Source organism: Parasteatoda tepidariorum, chromosome X2, assembly GCF_043381705.1.
Source record: "Parasteatoda tepidariorum isolate YZ-2023 chromosome X2, CAS_Ptep_4.0, whole genome shotgun sequence".
NCBI classification, from domain to species: domain Eukaryota; kingdom Metazoa; phylum Arthropoda; class Arachnida; order Araneae; family Theridiidae; genus Parasteatoda; species Parasteatoda tepidariorum.
In genome coordinates, this window is record NC_092215.1 from 21,791,677 (window position 1) to 21,802,767 (window position 11,091).

Sequence of the window (11,091 nt, forward strand, 5' to 3'; positions counted from 1 at the left end):
GAAAGAAAAACACATTTAGTTAATAAAAATGCCATTTTTTGGGTGGTAAATATATTTAACATGACCTATTAGGAACTTATTGACTTTTATTTTTCTTTATTTATAAAATAAATTTTGTAAATGTTACAAACTTCAAAAGGAATTATGTAGTACTGTATAACTTTTATACGTTTTTTAAGCTAACAAATAGTTACCAATTTTATTCAAACGCTCCTCAAGAAAGCTGAAGTTATTAAAAAACGGAAACCTAAATGAAAAGTGGTAAAAAAGGGTGGGAAGAATACTTCCCACGGCCTTCGAAAGGGTTAAACAAACTTAAATGTACATTTTTTTTATAGAAAAAGTAATATTGCATCTTTTTTTTCCTCCTTAAAGTGTCTTTTATTTGAAAAAGTTCGTAGTTATGCATTGAAAAGGTAGACAAATATGATTGGTTCATTAATTAAGATAACCATACAAATGAAGAAAATAGATAAATATTAAAACTATTCAATTATATAAAACAGTTCCTATCACTCCATCCAATTAATAGAAAACCTATATAAATATCAAATGTTATGAACATCCAAACAGAACTTGAACATTAAGTGTAAGCATTTTTAAAAACTTTTGAAAAGTTACTAAAAGGTGAAAAATACCGTATGAATTGATAGATATGCATATAATCAAAAATAAGCACATAAGCAAATCATTACAGAATGGACTTAAAAAAAATTAATAATATTCAAAAATTTCAAATAACTTTTTCACTGAAGCTAATATTTGACCATTTAGATGCAGAGTAAGAAAAAAGTATTTTCTAGTGGTAACGAAATTAAAGTTTTTTGTTAAGTAATTTTTCCACCACTACATATCAGGAATTCAAAGTATCATCAGAAATCCTTAACCGGTTAACGCCCAGCGTCATATATTTAGCACAGTTCCTTTTTTCAAAGACATTCATTGTGGTGGGAAACTTTTTTCAGCATTTTCTTTTATCTGGGTAAATTAAAAGATTCTCAGATACCACAAGGATTTAGTTATTTCTGATTAGATCTAGAATTATAAGGAGCAAGTACTTTTTGATCTATCAATGACTTTTTGAATGCCCTAACAGTAGAACAACCAATTAATTTCGGTAATATATTATACCACTTTTTCCATAAAACCACTTTTAGTATCATTTCAATATGTAAATTCGGGACAAAATGGGTTAACACAGTTTTCAACGAGTAGTATGCGCAGACTATTTAAAAAGTGAACCAGTTTTGCGCATGAACCCAAATTCTATTTAAGAAGAACTTGAGAGAAATTTATCATACATATTTGAAAATTGAATCTGTAGAATTTGACAAGTAAATACGACAAACCATATTCATAAGTTAAACAAAGTTTTAGATATATATTTGCTACCACTTTCTCATTTTTGATAGATTTTTCTACTAAATGGCTCTTTCGTTAACTTGTTTACCTTCATAGTGGTCAGATCGGACTACTTATAAGAAACTGAGTGAGTACTTTCAGTTATGGGGGGCGTTGAATAAAATGCAACTTTATTACGGTTATCACGTCATACTTTTAAAGAGTATGCATAATTACCCTTATTATTCAAGTTTTGCTTTTAATTCGCTACCACCTTATAAAAACTTTTCCGGAGAGTCTCCTTGCCGGCAGGCTAACCGTGGGAGGTTCTCGTGGTCTTCCTTACCATGTAGCGCAAATGCGGGTTTGTTCCATCAATAAGTCCTCCACGAAGGCAAATTTCTCCCAATACTCGATCCAGGAGTTCCCTTGTCTTCTGGATTGGGTTCAAAATTACAAGGCTACGGAGTTGAACGTCAGTAGTCGTAAACCCATAAAATTGGGTCGGCTGTTCAACGACGGTTATAAAAAAAAATTAGCAGCTAACTGAAGAAATTTTCCATTTAATTTATATATGCAGTCCTGCCACCACGTGGATCGTAAAGCCATTTTTTCATTAGTGCAAAATAAGAGTCCGGCAGGTAAACGATAAAAAAATATTTAAATCTAAGTTTGATTTTGAAAACTCGCTGTTATTTTATCTTTAAACCAAACTAGTAGGTAAATAAATTATAGCTATACTTATTTTAATCTGAAGCGTACTACAGCTTTTTGGATTAAATCGCTTTTCTTATTGTTACGAAATTTGAGAGCGGCATGTAAACGATTAAAAAGTATTTCAATCAGCTAAAAAGCTAATTTCTTATAAGTGAAGATTATTTCCGTTGTTCCCTTTGATCAATTTTACTAAAGAAAACTATTCTAGTTCTATTTTTAGTGGAAGTGAATTATTTGTAACTACCAAGAAACATTAACAAAAAAATCTTTAAAATGAATTTCACATTTACATAGAAGTGTTATAATAAAAAAGTGGTACTCATAGATATTTCATCTTACCCGAAAAACGTAAAACTAAAATTTTTTTAATTTCTATTTTAGTTTTTTTTTCCTCTCTTTTTAAGAGTAATTATCTGATCAGAGCATCAATTTCATTTTTAGCTTTTATATTTCATTAACAATTAAAATACCTATTAATACTTCCAATAGAATGCTATGAGATGACAAATCGCTCCGTTTTGTATATAAATATTTTCAGTGGTAGCAAAATATATGAGTTTGCGTATGATTATTGGTTAAGTAAATCCCAGTTGTTAAGTTTTTATTCACCACTACTCCTATATCTTATAAAAAGCAACAGTTTGTTTCTGTTGCAGAGGTGCCAACAAGCTCCGGATTGTGTGCAAATATTTTCCAGTGGTAGCAAAATTATTGCTTGAATAAATGATTCTAGGTTTAGTAAAGTCATTTTAGACGGTTTCTACCTATCAATACTTCTAAGTAATTTAAAGGCTTGAATGAAACTTCACTTTTTTTACAGTTATTTCGTGTTGAGCGTTTTAAAAAGTTCGCAAAATTAGCTGAAAATCAGTAAAATTTAGTTTATAATTATTAACAGTTTTTATTTTATTTTGTAGAAACAGTAGCAGTTAACATCTCTGCTGTAGTTTCTTGGTAAGTCTCTTAAATAGTTGGCAACAACAGGATTCATAGTGCACTCAAAAAATTTCAAAAGCTGTATCAAAAGTTAAAAAATGAAATTTATTTTTATAATTTTATGTTCACCACTATGCTTAACTTGTCCAAATAAACCCCTCTAGCTATAAAATCATCATTTTTGCATTTTTAATATTAGATTGTAAGCTTAAAAAAAATAAGTTTAAACTTTATTGAAATATTGTTATCACTTTTTAATTTTTTAAGACAGTTCAAGCCCTGCGTCAACCAAATTCTGCACAATTAATTATTGCAACGACAGATTGAAATGTATAGCAAAAAACGAAAAGTTAAGACGGGAAGTTAGCATACTTGCGCTATTATTCAAATGCTTATTACATACGATAAAGTTGATGGAAAAATTTAACAGATTTCCTTTTGATACTAATATTATTACGATGGGGATGAATAAAGTTACAAGCCTTCATAATTTATATTTTTTAAAATGCCTAATTTGAATTATTTTTTTAGAAAAAAAAGTTTTCTCCTTTCATTTCTTGTTTGTTATATTAGAGTTTAAATATTTTTGTTTCTAATCAAACTTCAACAAGAACTTTCAAAGAAATTTTTAAAAACATGAAAAAGACATAAAAAAATATATTATAAGAATGCATTATATTTCTGTAGCCTATAAACTAAACTTTACTTTAAATGCTAAATTATTGGCAGATCATATTGAAAGCAAACTCTACTTACAGATCGTTGCGGAGAAAACAGCTATCAGGCGGCAACTGAAGCTATCTACGAAGTGCTTTGTCCAATAAAATGCGCGCTAACAGCGCCCCACAATTCTTTTAAATCTTAGGAGTATTTCTTAGAGAGGGGAAGAATTCGGCTTAAAATAAGAAAACACTTGAATAAATTGAATTTTTCATTAATTAACTATATTTCAAAAGTTATTAAAGGAGTTTCATTTACGTTTTCTATTGTATCTAATTATTCATTTGTAGCTTTATAACTTTATTTCAAGTCTTGATATGTTTCATAAACTGATTTAGATACAGCACTAAAATTATTTTTACTGTTTCTTTTATTTCACTGTATAGCTATTTTTCGATTTTAACCTGAATTCTGAACACTAATGTTTTAAGTCATTTAAGAATAAAAATTAATGACAGAAAATTGTAAATTAAAATTTTATAAATGAATACCAAATTAGCTGTCAAATCCGGGCATCCAGCTGATTTTAGAAAAAAAAGTATAAAGAATGCACAAGAGAGACGGGCCTCAGCAGTTTAATACATTTGTGATTTTGTAAATAAATTCTATCTCAATGAAAACTTTGCACTAAAAGATCTCTAAAAGTTAAAGGGGTGTTTTAAATATTAATTCAACGAGAATTTACTAAACCTTTAAAATTTTACCATGAGAAAATTGCAAAGATCCGTTAGAAATTGTAAAATTCTACTGTACTTCAAAAAAAAAAAGAAAAATAACTAATAGCGAATTAATAATTCCGAATAGTTCAAGCCTGACGATTTAAAATTCACCTTTACCTTAAAGAATAAAATCAAGACAGTTATTTAATGTGTAAATACATAGCTAACAACAACTACGGATTGTCCGAAGTATTTCATATCTATATTTAAAATGCTAATACAGGAATGACAAATAAATGTAAAAAGTGGTGATAAAAAAATAAATTAAAGTTTAAAATTAGCAATTTTTTCTAGAATATTTCATTAAAATTAATATTGAAGTTGATCGCGAAGAGACATGTTGCACATACCATTCACTGGATCGGTCCAAGGTACAGTACCTGACTCGGGTACGCATGTTTTGATTCCGCAATTATTTTCCTAATAAATTGTCACATTATCCTTAAGAGGACCCCTTATAATAGCTTAAGGTATTTTTCAGGTTTATATGAGGTAGTTTCGAGGTATCAAGGTTGATTTGAGGTTTATTCGAAATTGATTTCAAAAACAACCTTAAAAGATCAACTTCAAAGCTGTATAATGAGGGTGTTCGAAACTGCTTATTCGCATTTGAGGTTGTTTTGAAATTGAGGGAAATCTACTTTAGAGTAACCAAATTAGGGAGGTTGTTTTTGGGGTGTTCGGATTATTCTTTCTACACTTTCAGTAGAATACGTATATCAATCAAATACGTATATTTGAGGTGTGAATAATTTCACCCGATCTAAACTGAAATTATTACTTAGTTATACATGAGGTTGATTTTGTAAAGTGTAAATAAGGTTTAAATTGAGGTTTATCAATGAGATTATATTTGGTGCATAACCGAAAGAAAACCTAATTTTGTACAGCAGGAGTATTTTTTACATCGGTCAACCTCAAAACAGCTTCAAAAGCACGTGATTTGTTTTGTATGGGACGCCATACCACGGGAGAAATTTTTCACCGGAATATCTCTTTTATCTCCATAAGTAATTTAAAATTTAAAGTTTGGAAAAAGTGAGTTCCCACAAACCTAGAAAAAGCCATGAAGTTTCCAATATTGAAAAATATTTAAATGAAAATAAATTATGAGGGAATAACTTGAGATTACACAATGGAGAAGTTCTCTTCCAATATTTTGTTTTCATTTTCATATTTTGAATTTTTTTCCCCAGCAATTGAAACTTCATGGTCTTACTCTAGGTTTGTCTGAACTCACTTTTTCTATGCTTTAAATTTTAGATTAGTTGCAAAGGGGAGAAGTTATGGAGGAGAGAATTCGCGAGCAAGAATTTCTCCCCCGATATGGCGTCCTCTTAACACGTTGCCGTTCACCTTAAGTTACCTAGTCCTACCTAGTAGTCCCCACTACCTATTTTTTTTTTAAGCCGGGATAGGCTAATTGGAAGGGCGCTGGACTGACGCTTGTGAGAACGAGGGTTCAAATCCAGCCGGCCGAAGACTAGCCGTGTAGTAAATGGTGACCGGTGTACGTTAAATCTGCTAGGTCACAAAGTTCTCCATGTTCCCATAACAAATCAATACTTCTGGGTGTACTGAAATGGAGATTTATCGTTCTCATGTCAAAATATTGATCTGAGGACGAATAAACGGAAGCATGAATGGGTCCGCCCTATAAACGGGTGTGACTCCTGGGTGTGGCAGAAGTTGAATTCTTGGCCACAGATGGAGCCGCAGGAGAACAACAATACTCGCCCCCCCCCCTCAGCCTTAATGGCTGACGACAAAAACAACAACAGCACCAACATAGTTTTTTTTAAACAATTATAGGATGTATTTTAGAACTCTTCCTTACTCAAGAAAAACCAAATAGTGAGGAATGGTTTATGATTAAGAATGGTAAGAGCTTACATCATTCGTTTGGAAAACGAATGAAATAAGCTCTAGAATGACGTTGACGTAAGCTCTAGAATGCGAATGACGTTGCTCTAGTTTCACTATCAGTTTTTCTTTTTCTCTTTTTTTCCCATTTTTCTTCTCATCTGAACTCTTTTTTCTTTTAAATGGAACAAAACATACGTTTTAACGAAGAAAAATTTCATAAAATATCATAAAATATTTTCATAAAATGCTGTCAATTATCCAGTCAGTTGTTAAAACTGCGTTTTTTCATTGATCAATAAGCCAATATTTATAGTTGTATCATTTTCCTCTCATCCATTGTATTTTTTTAAAGTTTGTGACAATTATTGATCTTTTTTTTGAAAAAAAGAAGAAACATCTTGATGTAAGTTTTTTTTATTAATCTGCCGGATTTCTTTTTTAAAAATGGACGAGGATTGACATAGTCTATTAAATAATTAAAGTACAAATACATTTTAATTTTCTTTCATAGATAATAAATTGTTAGAAGTTTCCTTCAACTCGATAAGTATTTGTATTTCAAAATGTTTACTTACTTTGAAGTATTTTAACAATATATTTTACATACTTGAGGAAGCAAAACTCCGCAAGCTGCTAATTAAAAAAGAATATTTTCTTCCGAAGTGTGAAATTGAGATAAAACTAATTTTATCTTAATTTCGGGAAATCTCAAGTTTTCTCTGGATGATAATTAATTGTAATCTATACAAACTCGATATATCTCGAGAATATAATAGGAGTAATTAACGATTTTGTGACAAGGTTAGCAATGAAGAGTATTCATCAAGATTTTGAAATTAAAATTTTAAATAGAAGTATATGCTATGCTTTATTTTTAAAACTTCACGAAAACAAGGGCGAGGATTTTTAACTTGACAATAATTTGACTAATGGGGTGATTAGAATAGCTTAGAACCTGTAGTACTACATATTTGTAACGAAATTATTGCCGTGGCGTTTACCTCCCAATGAGGTGAACCAGGTTCGAATCCCAGCTATAGCTGGTCGATATGAATTCTGCACCGTCTCGCATCGACAACAGTGCTGACGTAAAGTATCCTCAGTAGTAAACAGATCATGGTTTAGAGTCCCCTTACCTTCAGACAAACCGTGAGAGGTTTTCGTGGTTTTTCTCTCCATGTAACGCAAATCCTGTTTAGTTCCATCGAAAAGTTCTCCACGAAGGCAAAATTTCTCCTAATACAGAGATGCCAGCTTGCTTCGGACAGCGAATAAATATTATCGAGTGGTAGTTTATTAATTGTGATTCTTTGTTTAATAAATTCAATTTATTAGATTGTTATCTACCACTGTTTCTAAATAATTCGTAGGTTCATCTGTTCTCCACTTTATCATAGTAAATTATGTTAAACCTGTTAAAAAGTAAGCAAAATTAGTCAAATATTTGTAAATTTTCGTTTGCAGTCATTTGCCGTTTTCAAAATTATTTCGGCGTGTCCGAAACAGTTGGCATCTCTGCTAATACTGGATCCTATAGTTTCCTTGTCTTCCAGATTGAGTTCAAAATTAAACTACGAAGTGGAACTTCGGTAGCTGTGAATGACGGCTGTTCAACGACGGTAATAAAATTAAAAAAAGAAAAAAAAACTTAATTATTTGAAAGAAAATCATTTGGTTTTTCCGTAAACTTCTCAGAAATTATTACTTTTTAAAAAAAATATTTGAAAATACTTTTTTATCCCTTAAATAGCAAAAAAAATTAATTCAATTTTAAAATAAAATGAAAATTCAAAATGTGAAAAATTTGTTATGGTGTACAGCTCCCAAAATTTTGATAAATAATGATATTGTTTTGTATTATACGAACGTCATCTTATTGCAAATTATTTTTTAATCCAAAAGAATATAACTTTTATTTTAATGAATTATTCAAAAGATATTTGCTTTTGCGCCGAAATAAGTGTGTTGCGTCATGATTAAATTCAACAGTTATACAGAATATTTGACGTTTGTTTAGATATTGTCATGGCTCTTTTTGGAATGAAAGTCCGATGAATGGTTACAAAAGTAAAATAACCCCGTTTTTTATTTCTTTTTGTATCGATGTAACTTTGCAGCCCAAATAGAATGAATCACCAAAATATTTAACCCTTTCGACACGGGTGAGCCATAAATACACTGAGTGTCCAAATTATTATGACCACCCCTTCAGTCGTCTGCTTCCATACCCTATACGGCGCAATGTGCGTCGAACAGTACGTTCAGAGACGCTCACAGTTGATCCTTGATTAAGATCACTTGCAATTTGTCGCACTGTTGCTCTCCTGTTGCGCTGCACAACCCTGGCCAGCCTTCTCTCTGATCGAGCATTCAGTACCCTGTGACGACCACAAGTCTGACGTTGAGATCCGGTTTTTTGCTTGATTGTCTATTCTTTGTACACATTAACAACTGCTGCTCTAAAACACTTCACAAGTGCAGCCGTTTTGCTGATGCTCGTTCCGACACATCTCGCACCCACAATCATTCCACGTTGAAATTCAGTTAAATCACTTTTCTTTCCCATATCTGAGCAAGCAACACAGTATAATTGATGACTCACTTGTCCAGCATTCCCGTGTTATGGTTATCTTGCCCTGTAGCGGCAACGCTGTGACGCAATAACTCATTTGCATAAAACTCTGAGGTGGTCATAATAATTTGGCCACTCAGTGTATATTCGTAAGGAATCAGTATGGTAAAAAATGAAAAGCGGTAGCTTAAGTTTGGGCAGAGTTAATTTGACTGATTTATTTTTGCTTCCACTTTAAATCTAACACATCTAATCCATGCCTGTTAAGAGTGTAACTATACAATTTTTATTCGATCTAAGTAGTGGTGAATTAAATAAAGCAAACTATCATTCCCCCCCCCCACAAATGAGCTGCTATAAAAATAGTTTAGCTACCAGTTTTATCTTTTTTACCCTGCTTTTTGCTACCCTGATAATGCATATTTGACTCTCCCGTTTCGAAAAGGCTAAGCAAGAGAAATAATTTGAATTTTTAATTTTTTTTTCAACCCATATTTTTCAGAGATGCCAACTTGCTCCGGACAGCAAATATATATTTTAAAGTGGTAGTTTATCAATTGTAAGTCTTGGTTTAATAAATTCAATTTAGTAGATTTTTATCCACCACTATTTCTAAATAATTCGTAGGCTTACATAATTCACCACTTTATAGTACTTACGTCATGCGATACCTTTTAAAAAGCTAGCAAAAATAGTCAAATATTTGCAAAATTTACTTTGTAGTTATTTACCGTTTTTTTAATTATTTTGGGGTGTCCGGAGCATTTGGCATCTTTGATTTTTTGGAGGGTGGCAGGGATGCTACGGTGAACGAAAATGTAAGAAGTGATAAAAATTCAATTCTTATCGTTTTTTTTTTTTTTTTTTTTTTTTNTTTTTTTTTTTTTTTTTTTTTTTTTTTTTTTTTTACTTTTAAAATCTATTTAATTATTGAATCTTAACTACCACCATCACTTACATTGCAAATTTTTCATATTCAGAAAGAAAACTTTCTTTACGTTCACTTTCATTAATAAACTGAAAATACAATGCTTGAAAATATGTTCATTTTAATAAATTTGCACTTTACTAGTCACCACTTTTTCTTTTTTAGTCACCCATGACATCGGCGAGGTGGGGGTGGAATGCATAGACTACTTCTACTTATTTTTCGTAGCTTCAGTAAATATTTTTCTTGGTGGTAACAAAGGTAATGCATTAACCGGTTAACGCCCAGCGTCATATATTTAGGACAGTTCCTTTTTTCAAAGACATTCATTGTGATGGGAAACTTTTTTCAGCATTTTCATTTATCTGGGTGAATTAAAATATTCTAAGATACCAGAATGATTTAATTATTTCCGATTGGATCTAGAATTATAAGGATCAAGTACTTTTTGATCTATCAATGACTTTTTGAATGCCCTAACAGTAGAAAAACCAATTAATTTCCATAATATATTTTACCACTTTTTCCATAAAACCACTTTTTGTATCATTTAGATATATAAATTCGGGACAAAACGGGTTAATATTTTAATAAATTAAAATTGAAGGAAATTCCTCCGCCACCAAACACAGGAAGTTTCAACAGTTATAGTAGTAGTAGTAGTAGTAGTTCATGCACGTCACACTAGAGCTGCACAATGGGCTATTGGTGACGGTCTGGAAAACATCCCTGAGGATGATCCGAAGACATTCAATCACAATTTTGATCCTCCGCAGAGGGGATGGCAACCCCGCTTCGGTAGTCCGACGAACTGCACGCGAAGTTGTGCACTTTACGGTAGAACAGTTTAACGAGGACCAATACCGCACACCCTCGGTCCCTTCGCAGACTAATCTAAGTGGTTACCCACCCGCACACTAGCCTCAGCCAGCGATGCTTGACTTCGGTGACCTGCCGGGAACCGTGTCTTTATGATCAGTTCACTGCGGACTTTAACAGTTATAGTTACTTAATATGAGGCAGAGATGCAACGGGTGACATAAAATTCAAAACTCTGTGATTAATGAAACTCAAAATTATATTAAAAGGTATTAAGTTTAGCAACTTTTTTTTAGTTTACTCTCGGAAAAAAATGCAACGAATGCTTTTGCTTTAAACGTGAATGATTTGAAATGTAAGTCATAGTGCTAGTTATGATTGAATAATTACAGTGATAATAAATAAATAAAACTCAATTTAATTTCAACCTCATTTTACATTTTTAGACGCCTGTGCATCCCTGTCCTGTGTAA

At 31.6% G+C, this 11,091-nt stretch overlaps 1 protein-coding gene across 1 annotated transcript in view; it reads right to left on the reverse strand.

Annotated features, from left to right (window-relative positions):
* Window positions 1-3,787, reverse strand: part of LOC107440366 (allatostatin-A receptor-like) — a 187,712-nt gene extending 183,925 nt beyond the window's left edge. Inside the window, exon 1 of the mRNA XM_071188286.1 lies at window positions 3,751-3,787. The gene's annotated coding sequence lies outside the window, so the exon portion shown is untranslated. The remainder of the gene's footprint in view (window positions 1-3,750) is intronic.
* Between the last annotated feature and the right edge of the window lie 7,304 nt (window positions 3,788-11,091).